This window comes from Armigeres subalbatus, chromosome 2 (assembly GCF_024139115.2).
Source record: "Armigeres subalbatus isolate Guangzhou_Male chromosome 2, GZ_Asu_2, whole genome shotgun sequence".
NCBI classification, from domain to species: Eukaryota; Metazoa; Arthropoda; class Insecta; order Diptera; family Culicidae; genus Armigeres; species Armigeres subalbatus.
Window position 1 is genome coordinate 161,887,120 of NC_085140.1, and position 17,996 is coordinate 161,905,115.

The window sequence follows — 17,996 nt, forward strand, 5'->3', positions numbered from 1 at the left end:
TTCCAGTTAGTTGATTGGCATCAAACACAAACAACCCACGAATCACATTCCTGCTTAATATTCAATCTTGTCGCTATCTTCATCTCATCCAAATGAACCAGAACACCGTGCAAGAGATGGAGAAATGGTCCCCAAAGGAGCCGCACCTTTCGCAGCAATGGAAAGCTGTCTGTGAGCTGAAAAGCTTCAACTTATGGAACCACCCCGGGCTCTTTCCTCAACTTCTATGGAGTTCATCTCAATTTCCTCAATAGGTTACTTTTCACTCAAATTTGCATTTCCAATCAAAGCTCCTTTCGTCGTATATTTTCTTCTTCAGTTCGCATCCGATTCTTACACAGTTACACACAGGACCACTTGAAGATTTCAGCTCACCAATCGATGAACGTTGTCCTCGGGGCAATTGCTTCAGTGTTGTAGATTGATTTTCGTAAGGATGTTAGGAGAAAATTGGAGATTATCTATATAATCGATGTTTTCAAAAAGTAGTGATTAATTAGATAAAACAGATTCAGCACCACGCCATGCATATCGTGATTCAGAACTTTGAGGGAAAAAAATCTACCAGAAATTAGAAAAGGAGGCTTAGTGATTTAAAAAATTTTGCAGCATTTTGAGTCAACATCATAAGTTTCAGGGTTAGTTTTTTTTGCTCACATCTTAAGCATTTATTAGGCATCAAGTGTGTCCCTTCATCCCTGATTTCTCAAGCATCAGAACAGTCGAGCTCAAACTTAACAGTAATCTTATTAAAATTCCGGCTCACACTCTCCCAATACCTAATACATTTATTATATCAAGATGATGAATCTTCCCACTCCCGGGAGCAGTCGGATTCGTCGGATGGTGTGAGATTCCTTCCATGACACGGATCGCCTGCTGTCGCAGCCGGAATAACACAGAGCTCCCGCTTTGCCATCATATTTGCGCACCTCAGACGTCGGTGTCGTCGTCGTCGTCGTCACCGTCGGTGTCAACCAACCAACAACGTAAAGCATTCATCCATCCGACCGACTCGTTATTTCAAGTGTTCTTTCCAACAAAGCTTCTAATGCGACCAGAGATGGGTTTATGAATGTGGAAATGAGGAAAGGTGGAAATTCTGCGATACGCGAAATGAGAAAGAAATGTTGGAATTCGGAAAACCCACTCTTTTGACTTACTGATGGATTCGTAGATTCGCGCTTTCACTTCAATTTTGTGTTAACGGTGAGTGAAATCGTGCGTGTTTTTACTCATGTTGTTGATGGGCAATCGTTATTGAAATCGGGTTTATTTCTTGGAACGTACCTGAAAAGATAAGAGAAAAAATGCTCTAAGTATGATTTTCATAATTCGTGTGATTGAAGATAAAAAATATGATTAGTTACAGTCAAACCTCCATGAGTCGATGTTCTATGACTCGATATCGACTCATGTAAGCAAATTATGCCATAGTAAAAAATATATTTTGGGTTGCTGTGATGGTTCCTTCAAACAGCTTTCCAAGAATTTTCTATTCCACATCTCGATATTTCCATGAGTCGATGGTCCCTTCACGAGCTCTACAATTTTTATAAGCTTTTTTATTGATTGTCAACTGGATTGAGACATAGGATTTGTTGATTGTTACCAGGATGATATACACAGGGGAAGTATAATGCAATAAAAGATAATACAAATAAAGATGATATACATTCGGCTTCTCGAATATCCAACAATTGAATATTATATTAATAAATTTCATTCACTCAATCAAGCGATTCAAACAGCAATGATAGAATTCACTTTGGATTCTCATTTTGGATTATAAATTATTTAAAGCAGGAAATTGAAATTGTTGAATTTTGCTCAATGACTCGGTTTAATAATTGAGATCTCTCCTCGCTCAAGATTTAATATTAAGCACAGAATGCATTTCCAGTCAAAATAAATATGTTTTACCTCTTTTCTTTATGCCCAATCTTAAATCTCAATAAATTGGTGTTTGGACACACTGAAAGTATATATTATGAAGCATGCTTAGCTTACACACAAAAACCAGCGTGGGAATCTTCTAATCGTAGCACGTTTCATTATTTCAGAATGTGCATTTTAAGACTGCACCAAAACGCGTTGACACGCAAAGAAGATTATACAAGTATTTCTTTTTGCTCCACTAGTGTTGTACCATTTTTCACTACGCCACATAGTCCCACTCTTAGAAATAATTCAAATGTGAAACAAAATGCTAGTTGGTCGTACACTCCGTGTTGTCCGGTTGTCGTATTCCAGGTGGCCCGTTCTTGGGCTGCCCAGTCGCCAGTCTCCCTGCACACCGGCCGCACGTGCATCTTCCTCGATTTCCAGCGCGAGCGGGGTCTACCCCGGGGCCGACATCCTCCTGGACCTGACGTCTATGTTCACTGCTAAACATGACTCTTGCTGGTCTCTCCTCCTGCATTCGCACTACATGTCCAGCCCACTGTAATCGGCCGTATTTTATCTGCCTGCCGATGTCTGAATTTGTGTACATTTGCAAGATACAATTCGTGATTCATGCGTCCCATCCCTCAAACTGCATCCCATCCATTTCCACCTTGGGATCTACACCGTTTGGACTGCCACGTTCTCTGTCAGCACCCAGACACTTAGTTTCAAAAAGGTTTATGACCAGTTACATTATTTCAGATTCCCGTTTGAAAGGCACGGAAGCCTATTCTACTGCTCTGCGATTTACACCAATGAAGTCGATTTTATCCGCATAATCAGGGAGCGTAAGACTTGTTGAGGATGAAATTACAAATCTTCGAATTGTACCTTCCAGAGATATGTTGTATAGCAGGTTAGAGAGCACATCGCCCTGCTTCAATCCATCTAACGTGACAAATGAATCGGATGTCTCATCAAATACTTTGACGCTCAATCTGCCTAATAAACTTGCTCAGAAAACCTTTTATATCTCGTTAATAAGCACAACCGAGTCTGTGCCCTTTTTTGTAGATAGGTCATATGAGGCCAACAAGTCAGCTCGAAGGCATTTATTCTCTGTCCCAAATTATTCAGTCAATCACTTGGTGTATTTTTTTTTCGTTCAGCCGGTCACTCCCAACTTCAAGAAACTTGGCTCGGTCGGGATTCCATCCTTCCCAACAACCATACCGTTCTTTAGCTCGTGGACAGTGCTCCTTCCACCCAGCAGTCACCTCTACGTTTTTTCTCAGCAGCCCTTAGTTTTTATATCGTTCTCTATTTTAGCGTGTAACCGATATGAGCACGCACCTCGTGTACTTGTTACCTCGATGCGCTCAAATTTTCTCCAGTTAGGTGTCCTTCGATTCTTTCGTTGAGCTTATGAGCGAATTGCTCCGCAGCGCCCGGCCCGGCAGTCGCTGTACGATCATTCCCCAAGTATCCCATATTGGCACAATTGAGTCACGGCTATCGATAAGCGACAATTACACATGTGAAATTTTAATTACGGTAACCATTGTTATAACAGTAGTGTAAAAAAAGCACAGAAAATGATGCTACTTTGGAACAAAATACTGTCACACAATAAGTTGCATTGTAATCTATCCGTCACATTTCTATGTAATACTGTCGTGCGGGGCTTCTTTTGACAAATCAGGGGCTACTTTGGACATTTTGAAACATGAATTACGACGTTAACTACTCTCAAAATGCCATTATCACCAGCCGGGTGTCTTGTTGATAGTTGGATGGCAACTTTTTGTTTCAAATTTGGAATTTTTTTTCTTTTAATTTTTTTAGAAAATCAAAAATCCAAAGAAGCCCCCGGAGTCAAAAGAAGCCCCGCACGCGCACGACGGTAATAAGGTTATCAAGTAACTGAAGCTCTGACTTAAATAGTCAATTAGTTAGTATTTATAAACCCTAGAAATATATTTAAACATATTCTAACCATCTTAACGGTATAAAATGGTAGAAAAAACATTAGATCAGCTATGCTTGGACCGTCTCGGGTAATGATTGATTTAAAATTCTACTTATGTACAACAAGGCGCACCTTCGAAAAATGCTCTATTCTCCAAATTTGTGGTATTCGTCTAGCTATATTTCAAAATTGGACGTGTTAGGGCACATCTGCAGACAGATTGGGATTCAGCAAGTCAAAATTTACTGGATACCCATCACCAAACAGGGAATCACGGTTGAAAGTTATAAAACTATACTTGACGAAAAAACGACTATATTTTCGAATCCTTCAAAAAGATCCAATAAGGATCGAAACGTTGGAAGACGAAAACATATCCAGTATTTTGCACGCGGTAATGGCGACCGAGTGAGTTCCAATGAATGCCTTACTGACATTCAAGAGGTAGAAAATATTTACATGTTTTATTCAATGTAGGCCTTGATTCAGTAAGGGACCCCACATACGCTCCGATATGTTGTACAACTTTGACTCCGGCCCAAAGTTTGTGCGACCAATTCAGTTTGTACAACCGTCTGACGAACAGTTGGTACAATCAAAACTCCAACAAACGTAATATTTAGTCATTTTCTTTCTGTATATGCTGAAGTGCTTGGTGCTTTTGCACAAATCCTGAATTGGATTAATTGAATTGGAATGGAATTGGATTGAAGTGCAATTAGATTGGATTTGAATTGGAATGGGATTAGAATTAGATTGGTTGTGGATTGAATTGAATTTTATTGGAACGTGATTCGCATGTTATTGAAATTTTAGTGATGATGGATTGGAATGCGATAGAAATTTGTTTAGAGTTGAAATTTTGATTTGATTGAAAGTGTATTGTATTGGAATAGGATTTTCACAGCTCATACAGGAATTACTTCGGATGCTCATCCCGGAATTTCTCCGGAAGTTCCTCCGGAAGTTCTTCCAGAAGTTTCAACCGGAGTTCCTCCGGAAGTTACTCTGGAGTTCCTCCAGAAGTTCCTACAGGAATTTCTCTGGAAGTTCCATCCGGAATTCCTCCGGAAGCTTTCCCTGACTTCTTCCATAAGTTCCTTCCTGAATTCCTCCGGAAGCTCCTCCCGGAATTTCTCCGGAAGTTCTTCTCGTAATTGCTCCGGAAGTTCCTCCAGAAAATAGAATTGGATTGTTCCAAGTTCAAGTTTCTCCAAGAATCCCTTCGGAAGTTCCTCCAGGAATTCCTCAGGATTTTTTTTTTTATTTTTTTTTTATGCGACCCTATACTCTCCCCTACACCAAAAGGATCTACGATTGAGCCTCCTGGAAACGGACGCATCTATGTTCTCAGCAAATTGGCAACACAAAAAACTAACAGTTAGACTGAGAACTAAAATTAACAAAAATAATAAGGTCAGTGGAGCAAAAGGACATGAAAACTGCCCTTGTGTTTTCAGTGGACATTAGTTCTTTAAATAAAACACATTACTTTAAATTAATACAAATATTTAAACAAAAATGAATCTTTGGAGGGGTAATATATTGCATTGGTAATTTATATCAAAAGTGTACTAATGTTATTTTTCAAATAATGCCTGACACTATTTTTAAAGCTGTATCTATTTGTTATGCGCTGCAAGTCTTGGGGAAGACTGTTAAACTTTGATGGACCAATAATTGAAAATCGTTTCTGACCTAAACTGGAGATTGCTCGAATTTGTACAAGATTGTTTACTCGCCTTGTGTTATGAATTCGTGAAGTTGTTTGTAATACAAAATTATGATGGATAGTTGTGTTATTGATAACATCATGAACAAGCATAAGAGCTTGTAGTTCACATACTCCAATTAGTGGTAGTATTTTATGAGGTAGGTTCGAATATAGGTTCACTGAAGGATAAAGTATGGGCAGCTTGAATAAGGCCTTTATGCATCTATTCTGTAAAGTTTGTAACCTTTTGAGTTTCGATTTACATGCACGGCCCCAATTCAAAATCAAATAGCTCAATATTGAGTGAATATGTGCATTATAGAATTGTAGAAGTTTTTTTGAGGGACAAAACTACTGACACGACTTAAAACTCCACACAATGATGATACTTTATTACAAGCATGTTTTATATGGACATCCCTAGAGCAAGAAAGAGTATTGTCCAAATGAACGCCCAGATATTTGAAAACTGAGACACATTCAAATTTATTAGGCACAAGTTTTGGATCCTCTAGCTGCGGCAAGGATCTTCTTGACGAAAGGAATATCATGTACTTAGTTTTACCAATATTAAGTGATAATAGGTTGCTAGACAAATATTTTTTTTAGTTTTTCTAAATCGTGATTGATATGCGAAATTATAACTTGGGGATTACTATTGGGGTAAAAAAGAGCAGTGTCATCTGCAAAAAGTCTAGGGGTTCCTTTCAGACCAATTTTGTATAAATCATCAACATAAATTATGAAAAGTAACGGTCCAACATTACTTCCTTGTGGAACTCCCGTGTTGATTAACTTGAAAGAGCTTATTTCACCATCTAATGATACGAACTGCTGACGATTATGTAAATAGCTACAGATTAAGTCATTAGCTCTACATCTGATACCGTAACGATCGAGCTTCTTAAGTAAGATTTCATGATTCAATGTATCAAAAGCCTTCTTCAAATCGAGAAACAGAGCGCCTACGTGTTTTTTTGAGTCGATATCAGATATCAAACTATCAACTAACTCAGTAATGGCTATAGTTGTACTACAGCCTTTTCTAAAGCCATATTGCATACTATAAAGTACGTTATTCCGTTCAATGATGGTTAACAGCCGGTTGACTAAAAGCTTTTCAATTTTTTTGTAAAAAACTGATAGCGTGGATATGGGCCGATAATTATCCGGTTTGCAAGGATCACCATTTTTAAAAATAGGCACTATTCTGGTTAATTTGAATAGAACACAGTTTCTACTTTCTACTATTTTATTGAAGCAATTAGATAAAATTTTGGCAAATAAGTCAACATTGTTTTTTACTATACTAGATGGAATGTTATCCGGTCCAGGACTTTTATTATTTTTTAAATCCCTAATTAAGATTATAAGCTCATTAATGCTAGCTGGTTGAATGAAAATAGATTCCGTGATGGAATCCACTACTCTCAAAGGGTCTTCTCCATTAATTGGAATCGTGTTGGCTAATGCAGACCCAACACTTGCAAAATGGGTATTTAGCACTTCACAATCTTCTACTTTGGACGTTGTTTGAATTCCATTTAAGAATTAAATTTGGTGATGAAGTTTTTTTCGGAGAACCAAAAAGAGCGTTGATATTCTTCCAAAGTTTAGAATGACATGTATTGGTTAGAAGATTTTCATAGTACTGTTTCTTGACTTTCTTTTTAAGAGTTTCTACTTTTTTTTAAACGTGTTTTAGTAACTCTAAAGTATTCTCATCTGACGGATTTCTACGGTGTCTTTTCAAATAATTGTTTTTGATTTTAATTAGGAATTAGGATTTTAAAATTCATCCAAGGACAATGTGTGCCTTTCAGTTGTGCAGCTCTAGTTACGGTAACAGTTATAGTTATATTTAATAATCAAATTTTCAATGCATGAATCGACATTTTCTTCTTCCCTAATGCTTTGCAAATATGCTCTAAATCCATTATGCAGAGTATTATGATCGACAAGGTTGCTCGAGAATGTTACATGATTGGTATCGACAGTTAATTTAAACTCGGACAACACTATCAAATGGTCACTATAACCATCGAAAAAATTGTATGATTACGAATACGAGATGCATCCACAATTTTACAAATAACGTGGTTTTAGATCGAATTAAGTACTCTCCATTCAATTCCACCAGTTAATTTTCGATATCTTTGCAGATACGTATTTCGACCACAACTGTGTGGTTGTCTTCAGTGTCTCGTACTTGACTTGACTCCACTAAAAGAGCTTTATATATTTTTCTGGTGGTCTAAGATATTAGAACTCGCCGGTCTTGTTACAAAGGTATTAGCGCAAATAAAGTTATATGATTGTAATAACAGCTTATATCCTTTAACGACATTATTATTGACTAAGTTGATTGGAATATTCATGTCTCCAAACACAAAACAAGAGCGGTTGCTAAGTTCCTCCAGAATTCCTCCGGAAGTTCCTCATGGAATTCCTCCGGAAGCTCCTCTTTAAATACCTGCATAAGTTCTTCCCGTGATTCCTCCGGAAGTTCTTCCCAGAATTACTACGGAAGTTCTTCCCGGAATTCCTCCGGAAGTTCCTCCAAGCATTGCTCCGGAAGCTCTACCCGGAATTCAACCGGAACTGAAGTTTCTCTCGGAATTCCTCCAGAAGTCCCGGAATCCCTCCCGAAGTGCCTAGTGGAATTCCTCCAGAGTTCCAAATTCATGTTTCTCCCAGAATTCCTCCGAAAGTTCTTCCCACATTTCCTCCAAAAGTTCCTCCCGGGATTCCTCTGGAAATTCCTCCAGAAGTTTCTCCTGGAATTTTTCCGGAAGTTCTTCCCGGAATTCTTCCGGAAGTTCTTCCCAGAATTCCACCCGAAGTTCCTCCAAATATTGCTCCGGAGGTTACTCCCGGAATTCCTGGGGAAGTACCTTCAGAAGTTCCTCCCGGATTTTTTCCGGAAGTTCCTACTGGAATTTTTCCACAAGTTCATCCTGGAATTCCTCCGGACGCTCCTCCCTGAATTCCTCCATAAGTTCTTCCCGTAATTCCTCCGGAAGAACCTCCCGGAATTACTCCGGAAGTTCTTCCCGGAATTCCTCCGGAAGTTCCTCCCGAGAATTCTACCCGAAATTTCTCCGAGAGTTCTTGCCGGAATTCCTCCAGGAAGTTCTTCCCAGAATTCCACTGGAATTCCTCCTAGCATTGCTCCGGAAGCTCCACCCGGAATTTAACCGGAAGTTTCTCCTGGAAATCTTGCACAACTTCCTCTCGGAATACCTCGAAAAAATCCTCTCGGAATTTTCAGGAAATTACTCCCGGAATTCCTCGGGAAGTTCCTCCCAAAATTCCACCGAAAATTTCTCTCGGAATTTTCAGGAAGTTCCTCCCGGAATTCCTCGGGAAGTTTCTCTCGGAATTCCTCTGGAAGTGTCTCCCGGAATTTCTCCAAAGTTCCAAGTTCAAGTTCCTCCCAGAATTCCTCCGAAAGTAATTCCTTGAATTCCTACGACAGTTCTTCCACAAATTCCTTTCAGAGTTCTTCCCCAAATTCCTCAAGGAAATCCTCCAGGAATTCCTTCGGAAGTACCTCCAAGAATTCCACAATTCCAGAATTCCGAAGTTCCTCTTCGAACTACAAAGTTCTTCCAGGAATTTCTCAAGAAATTTCTCTAGGAATTCTTCAGGATAATTCTCCTGGATTTCCTCAGGAAGTGCCTCCAACAATTCCTCCCCAAGCTTCTCCAGCAATTCCTCCGGAAGTTCCTCCAGGAAATCCTTCAGAAGTACCTCCAAGAATTTCTCCGGAAGCTCCATCAGGAATTCCCTCGTTAATTACTCCGTAGTTCCTTCCGGAATTCTTCCAGAAACTGCTTGAAAATTCATAGTTGAAATTCCATAGAAAATTCTCATGGAAATTCCTCCGGAAGTTCATTAAAAAAATTCTACGGAGCTTCCTACAGGAATTACTCCTGAAGCTCCTCCAAGAATTTCTCCGGAAGTTCCTCCAAGAATTCCACAAAAAGTGCTTCCTGGAATTCCTCTGGATGTTCTTTCAGGAATTCTTCCAGAATTTCCTGAAGGAATTCCTTCGGAAGTTCCTCAATGAATTGCTCTGGAAGTTCCTTTAGGAGTATGTATTCCTTTTGGAAGGTCCTCCTTGAGTTCCTTTTGAAAGTCCTCAATGTATTCCTCCTGTATTTTTTTGAAAGTTTTTTTCTTTTTCAATTTATGGATTTTCCATAGGAGTTCGCTCAAAATTTCTTTAGATTTTTTTCTGAGAATCTGTCAATGAATTGCACTAAAAGTTTCTTCAAGCGTGAATTCTTCCGTAAACTTCCCCGGATTTTTTAAGATATGCTCCCTCGGAAATTCTATCAGTGATTCCGCAATCAATTCCTCTGAGAAGTTCTATAAAAGGTTTCTCTGAAGTTTCTCCAGAAAATCCTCTAAAACTTTTTTCAAATTACTTCTCCAACTCAACAAACATTACCTAAATAATGATTTGAGTGTATTACTTCTACGTGAATATCATTGTAAAACATTACCTACTCAATCACAGAATTTCCCACCGAAAATCCAAAAAAAAAATCTCCAGATGGTTCCAGATAGTGGAGGTATTTTCAAATGAAGTTCATATGGAATTTTTCATGAAATCTGTGACTTATCTTATTTTCTGTATTATCGCTAAACTCACTTTCTGCTCCTGGGTATTCCACCAGAAGAATTGAAAGCAATAGTGTTGTACAACAACACCATACACAATACAACTTGGTTGTACAACATTTGACTAAGCCCACCATAAGTCGGAACAAAATCAAACTGTTTTGATTTCATCCGACCAGCTTTGCAACTTTGAAACCGTCAGTCCGACTTGTTCACAGACGATCCGACTTTACTCCGACTCAACCAAATTTCCAAAGCTGTACAACACATCGGAGCGTGTGTGGGGCCCATAAGAAGCATCGGCACTCTTCAAACCTTTCAAACAAACAATAATGTCAAATATTTTCTCATAAGTTTTTTGATATTTTGGTATAAATAACACAGGGGAACAAAATTTAACTTTTTGCGGGTCCTCAGAACCAATTGATGTGTCTTCAGTAGATTTTGGCTCGCTGAATCCGAATCTGTCCTCAGATATGCTCTAACACGTCCAAATTTTGAGATATAGCTAGATTAATACCGCTAATTTGAAGAAATTGGCATTTTTCGAAGGACTTTCATGAAGCATATAAACATAATTTTTGGTCAATCAATACCCGAAACGGTATAAGCACATCTGATCTAATGAATTTCCATCAGATTTGCACGTTACAATTGTTTTCTATTCGGTTTTCCTTGAATTTAAGTTCAGTGAATTTAATTTAAAAACATTCCATGCAAGTTCGTTTCAAAAACTTGCATGCAAACGCCATCAGCACCAGTTCGAAGCCACCAAAAATTCAACAACATGCGGCCAGAGAAACTGGGATATGAAAATGTTGATTGAAGTATAGTGATACTAGTCAGTTTGTAAATATATGTTTCATTCGACTTTTAATAAAATATACTTTTTTTTCATTTTATCCTCAACATTTCTCCTAAAATGTTATTCTGCTCGATTTCTGGTTGTTTTTTTATCGATCAAGTTCCAATAACCACACGTAATCTGTTATCATGTTGCAATTGTGTTGTGTTGTGAACATGATGATCCAGAAATTTCCTTTCTTTTAATCAACAAGGAATAAGATCGGATTGCAATTTGAACAAATTCAAATCCTCTATTAGATCCCCTACCAGAGCATTCGAGCCACATTGACTAATAAAATACATTCCAGCACTCGGAAAATAAGTTGAAACTTAAACATTTTGTAACTTCATCGTATGAGAAAATTTACGATGAAGTTACAAAATGTTTAAGTCATGCCGTTGTTTTGTTAACCCTTATGCGGCCGACGGGGTACCCGTGTTCCTTTTTCAAATTCAAGTGGTGATATTTCAATGAATTTTTATAGCTGAAAGCTGAAACTCGGTGACATCTAAGAACTCCATAAAATGTAGCATCTGTGAGAAAATCACGTTGATACAGTGAGGAGGGACGTGGGGAGGGCATCTGATTTTTTTTACCACGTGGATGGCCGACAGGGTACCCGTGTTCCACTAAATTGATATTTTCATAACTTTAACAATTTTCAACCGATTTAGATAATTTTGACAGTTTTGGAAACAGAAACTCATATACTTTTTGCCCATAGTCAAGGTTTACAGCTTTTGTCCATGGTTATACAAGAAATCTTTGAAGTAAGACTTAAGAGTCTACACACGTAACCGAAGGACTATCAACCAGTTTCGAATATATATCATGCTCATTGCGCTTCTTAGAATAGTCGGTGTTCACAGTATACATTCTGGGTCTCCAAAAACCCCTGGAGTAAGGCCTAAGTCACCCAAAAAATCCCTGGAATAAGATCTTATGGTCTGCTAACGTAACCAAAGGTCTATCGTGTAAATTCAAAAACGGCACATGCTCTTTATGGTGCTTAGCTGTGAAAGCAGTATATGTTCCGGGTCATCCAATGACCTTTTCTTAAAACATGTTTGCATTCCAAGAAGTTCTTGTTGCTGTCATTGATTCCAGGTAGTCTACGAACTCCATTCAGTCAAGGTCTTCGGATCAATCTCCGTAATGGAGGCAGTTAACGAAGAATAAACCAGTTGCGTGACCCCTTCTTGGTATATGTTTGTATTCAAAGTATTTCTTGTTGTTGTCGTGGGCTCCAGGTAGTCTATGAACTCCATAGAGTCAAGATCTGTGGATCAATCTCCGTAATGGAGGCAGTTATCGAAGAATAAACAAGTTGTGTGACCCCTTCTTGGCATATGTTTGTATTCCAAGTAGTTCTGGTTGTTGTCGTGGGTAGGTAGTCTACGAACTTCATAGATTCAAGGTCGGTGGATCAACCTCCGTAATGGAGGCAGTTATTGAAGAAAAAACAAGTTGTGTGACCCCTTCTTGGTATATGTTTGTATTTCATGTGGTTCTTGTTGTTGTCGTGAGTTCCAGGTAGTCTACGAACTCCATACAGTCAAGATCTTCGGATCTATCTCCATAATGGAGGCAGTTATTGAAGAATAAACATGTTTTGTGACCCCTTCTTGGCATATGTTTGTTTTTAATGCAGTTCTTGTTGTTGCCGTCAGTTCCAGGTAGTCTACGAACTCCATACAGTCAAGGTCTTCGGATCAATCTCCGTAATGGAGGCAGTTATCGATGAATAAACAAGTTGCGTGACCCCTTCTAGGTATATGTGTATATTCCAAGTTGTTCTTGTTGTTGTCAAGGACTCCAGGTAGTCTACGAACTCCATAGAGTCAAGGTATGGGGATCGACCTCGGTAACGAAGGCAGCGTTTGAAGAATAAAAAAGTTTTGTGACCCCTTCTTGATATATGTTTGTATTCCAAGTAGTTCTTGTTGTTGTCGTTGGCTCCAGGTAGTCTACGAACTCCATAGATTCAAGGTCGGTGGATCAACCTCCGTAATGGAGGCAGTTATTGAAGAAAAAACAAGTTGTGTGACCCCTTCTTGGTATATGTTTGTATTTCATGTGGTTCTTGTTGTTGTCGTGAGTTCCAGGTAGTCTACGAACTCCATACAGTCAAGATCTTCGGATCTATCTCCATAATGGAGGCAGTTATTGAAGAATAAACAAGTTGCGTGATCCCTTCTTGGTACATGTGTGTATTCCAAGTAATTCTTGTTGTTGTCGAGGACTCCAGGCAGTCTACGAATTCCATAGAGTCAAGGTATGGGGTTCGACATTGCTAACGGAGGCAGTTATTGAAGAATAAACAAGTTGTGTCACGCCTTCATGGTATTTGTTTGTATTCTAAGTAGTTCTTGTTGTCATTGGTTCCAGGTAGTCTACGAACTCCATAGTGTCAAGGTCTGTGGATCAATCTTCGTAATGGAGGCAGTTATTGAAGAATAAACATGTTTTGTGACCTCTTGTTGGTATATGTTTGTATTCCAAGTAGTTCTTGTTGTCGTGGGCTCCAGGTAGTCTACGAACTCCATAGATTCAAGGTCTGTGGATCAACCTCCGTAATGGAGGCAGATATTGAAGAATAAACAAGTTGTGTGACCCCTTCTTGGTATATGTTTGTATTTCATGTGAATGTACTGAACTCGAAAGGCGATCTCTCTTCGCTTATGTGGTCGGGTTGGGATCTGACGACCAACTGGCCCAATCTCACACAACCCTACTTCATCGAGCGCCGTTGGTGATGAAGCAAATGTGTAGGAGCCAGATAACACTAAATACTCATCCTACTTGGTTGGCATTGTACAAAAACATATATGAGAGAGTTAGTTCTGTGAATGTATTGCGAGAGTTCGGCTACATGCCCGGTGCTGTGAATTTGGTTTCATCAGTACCCGCTAAGCTGCGGAGGACGACGGAGGTCCTTCGTAGCTTAGTAGGAAAAACACCTGTCTAGCGTACTGGTTTCGTTGGATCAAACCCCACCGAAGTTCTCTAGATCAATCTCCGTAATGGAGGCAGTTGTCGAAGAATAAACAAGTTTTGTGACCCCAACTTGGTATATGTTTGTATTCCAAGTAGTTCTTGTTGTTGTCTTGAGCTCCACTCTATGAAATAGAGTCAAGGTCGATGGATCAACCTCCTGAATAGAGGCAGTTATTTGAAAATAAGCAAGTTGTGAGACTCCTTCTTGGTATATGTTTGTATTTTAAGTAGTTATTTTCATTGTCGTGGGCTCCGTAATGAAGGCAAGGCAAAATACGTGAATGGAATCCGTATTTTTTTGTCGGAGAGACGTACAAACTTATCAACAGGTACTCATAAATGATTCATAATAAGCTACAGGCAGTGAAAGTTATTTCATGAAAATCTTTATTGTTTGCCGCAAATTGGATCGAAAACGTGATAAAATCGGGTTAGGCAAAATCAGGGGTAGACAAAATCGGGTCAACCTCATCTGAGTAAATATACGCATTCCTAGTACAGTAACCGTTCGATAACTGCAAAATGTTTACTTTTCAGTTATCGAATGCCGTTCTAGACGTCAAACGGTTGGCAATCGACGTCAAATACAAGAAAAGTGCATCTAAATGTGCAGCGCAATGCAGCTGTCATTGAGTCTGACATCGGTTTGAAGTTTAGCGGTCCGATAACTGTAAAACTGTTGCAACTATCGAATTGCAGTTAAATGGCTTGCAGTTATCGAACGTCTGCTGTAGTTTTATTTTTGCCATGGTACTAGGTAGTCTATGAACTCCATATAGGAATGATCTGTACATCAACCCACGAACGGAAAGATATTGATATATGTTTACATTTCAAGTAGTTCAAGTTGTTGTCATTAGCTCTGGGCAGTTATTGAAGAATAAACAAGATGTGAAACCTCATCTTGATATATTAGCATTCCAAGTAGTTATTGTTGTCTTGTTGTTGTTGGGTCCAGGTAGTATACAAACTTCATTGATATCACTAATATGAAGTCTATGCTTTGGAAATGCAAAATGTAAATAAATTGGAACGATACAACTTCACGCCGAGAACGTGAGGGAAAAAACGGGCTAATATCGCAAAGATCATGTACCATATTAAAATTAGATTAAGGCCACTTCTCACGGAATCCAAGTTTCAAAGTGCTCGCGTTTTCGGGGGCACACCAATCGATACGGAGGCGGCGCACAACTGTATTTTTTGATGATTTAGCTTTGCTGTGTCGCAGCATGCGTGAAATAATAAAAATGACAGTTGTGCGTTACTTCCATATCGAGTGGTGTGCCCCCGAAAACGCGAGCACTTTGAAACTTGGATTCCGTAAGGAGTGCCTTTAAATACCCTCTAGATATTCGTGTAAGCCTAGAAGTCTAACTCCATAAATTTCTAGGATGACCATTAGCATATGCCATGAACGCATTTTATCCATGGGCCCCAAAGGCATGTACCAAATTTAAAACAGGCTGATATATCTCTGGTGTAGATCCTAATGCCTTACTTCAGGGGTTTCTTGGATGACCATGAACATTTAAAATGGGTGCATTCTATTCTACGTACTATAAAAGGCATGTATAACTATTTAACTAGGCCGAAGGAACTCTGGTTACGCGTGAAGTTCTTGCTGATTGTTCAAGTGTTCTCTTGGATACCCATGAACATATGCAATGAAAGGTATATTCAATGTACTAAAAAGCGCATATGCCACTTTTGAAACAATCCGAAAGGTTACGTGTGAAGATCCTGAGGCCTATTTTAGCATTTTCTTGGAAGACCATAAACATATGCAATGGACGTATTCTTTTCTATGTACCACAAAGGGCATGTATCACTTTTGAAACAAGCCAAAAGATCTCTGGGTACCCATGCAGATTTAAAGTCCTATTCCAGGGTTTTCTTGGATGACCATGAACCTATGCAATGGACGCAATCTATTCTATGTACCACAAAGGGCATGTAACACTTTTGAAAAAATCTGAAACATCTTTAGTTACGCGTGTAGATCTTAAGGCCTTTTCCAGGGTTTTCTTGGATGACCATGAACATATGCAATAAAGGCGTTCTATTCTATGTACCACAAAGGGCATGTACCAGTTTTGAAACAATCTAAAAGATCTCTGGTTACGCGTGTAGACCTGAAGGCCTTTTCCAGGGTTTTCTTGGATGACCATGATTATATGAAATGAAGGCGCCAGAGGACTTATCCGAGAGATTTCTTCGATAGCGCAGAACATATGTAGTGATCACATTTGATTTCAAGATGCGCAAAGAGCATGTACCACTTTTGAGACAAGTCCATAGACCCATGGTTACGAGTGTAGACCTTAAGGCCTTACTCCAGAGATTTCTTGGATGACTCGGAACATATACTGTGAACGCATTCTATGCTAAGTACCACAAAGAGCATGTACCGTGTTTGAATTTGCATAATAGGCCTTTGGTTACGCGAGTAGATCTTTAAGCTTTACTCCAGGGATTTCTCGGATGACTAAGACTTCATTTCAGGGATTTTTGCATTACCCGAAGCATATACTGTAAACACCTTCAATTCTAAGAAGCGCAAAGAGCTTGTAGCATATTTGAAACTGGCTGAATTGCCTTTGGTTACGCGTGTAGACTCTTAAGCCTTACTTCAAAAATTTCTTGAACAACCATGGGCATAAGCTGTAAACCATGACAATATGCTAAAAGTATATGAGTTTCTGTTTCCAAAACTGTCAAAATTATCCAAATCGGTTGAAAATTGTTGAAGTTATGAGAATATCAATTTAGTGGAACACGGGTACCCTGTCGGCCATCGACGTGTGTTTTTTTTGTTGGCCGCATAAGGGTTAAATTAGAGAAATATCAGAGTGCAGGATTGGCGGATTATTCAACCATATGCTCGGGTAACTGTAACATGTTGAACAGCACACAAGTGGAGCGGAGTCCAAGTTTTTTCTGAGCACATAACAAAGGTTGATAAAACTAGTGAACTTTTTCCCGTTTCACTGTTATAAACTGACCATAGATAAAAGAAATTGCATTGGGATTATTGGAACATCCATGCAGCATTTTCAACGCGAATCAGATAAAAAGCCCCCACGCACGAGTAGGTTGTTGACGTTTTCCGGTTTCTGTTGCGTAGCCGCCAACGTCGCTTCAGCTTGTATGCAATCATACACAAGAACGATCGAATGCAACTTATCGATTCGTTGATTGATTTTGCTAATTGATAATTTTCCACCCAAATTTCTATCATAGGAATATTGGAATAATCATAAATAGCAGGAATAATCAAACCATATAGAACTGCGTACAGTTCTCGTACTTGCTTTATTTGAATGAACATAATAAAGGAGCTTCAATTGACAGTAAATACACCATATAACTTGAGCAATGGAGCAGCTGGAACGTGAGTACGACAGCTGCCCAAGCCACGACGTCAAAATCATCATAGGAGATTTGAACGCTCAGGTTGGCCAAGAGGAGGAGTTTAGACCGACTATTGGAAAGTTCAGCGCTCACCGGCTGACGAACGAAAACGGCCTACGACTAATTGATTTCGCCGCCTCTAAGAATATGGCCATTCGCAGCACCTACCTACAACACAGCCTCCCGTATCGGTACACCTGGAGATCACCACTGCAGACAGAATCACAAATCGACCACGTTCTGATTGATGGACGGCACTTCTCCGACATTATCGACGTCAGGACATATCGTGGCGCTAACATCGACTCTGACCACTATCTGGTGATGGTTAAACTGCGCCCAAAACTATCCGTCATCAACAATGTTCGGTACCGACGACCGCCGCGGTACGACCTAGAGCGACTGAAGCAACCTGATGTCGCCACTGCATACGCGCAGCATCTCGAGGCAGCGTTGCCGGAAGAGGGTGAGCTCGATGGGGCCCCTCTTGAGGACTGCTGGAATACAGTCAAAGCAGCCATTAACGACGCAGCGGAGAA

The 17,996-nt window shown here is 39.5% G+C and overlaps 1 protein-coding gene and 1 long non-coding RNA gene across 2 annotated transcripts in view; both read right to left on the reverse strand.

The window, feature by feature from the left end:
* The window catches only part of LOC134211100 (potassium voltage-gated channel protein Shal), a 641,586-nt gene that overhangs the window by 401,902 nt on the left and 221,688 nt on the right, over window positions 1-17,996 (reverse strand). The gene's annotated exons all lie outside the window — the stretch shown is intronic.
* Window positions 722-1,402, reverse strand: LOC134215394 (uncharacterized). Its single transcript, XR_009980137.1, has 3 exons — window positions 1,371-1,402; window positions 1,164-1,290; window positions 722-1,102 (listed from the first exon to the last, which is right to left on the reverse strand). It is a non-coding gene; the product is annotated as an uncharacterized LOC134215394 (long non-coding RNA).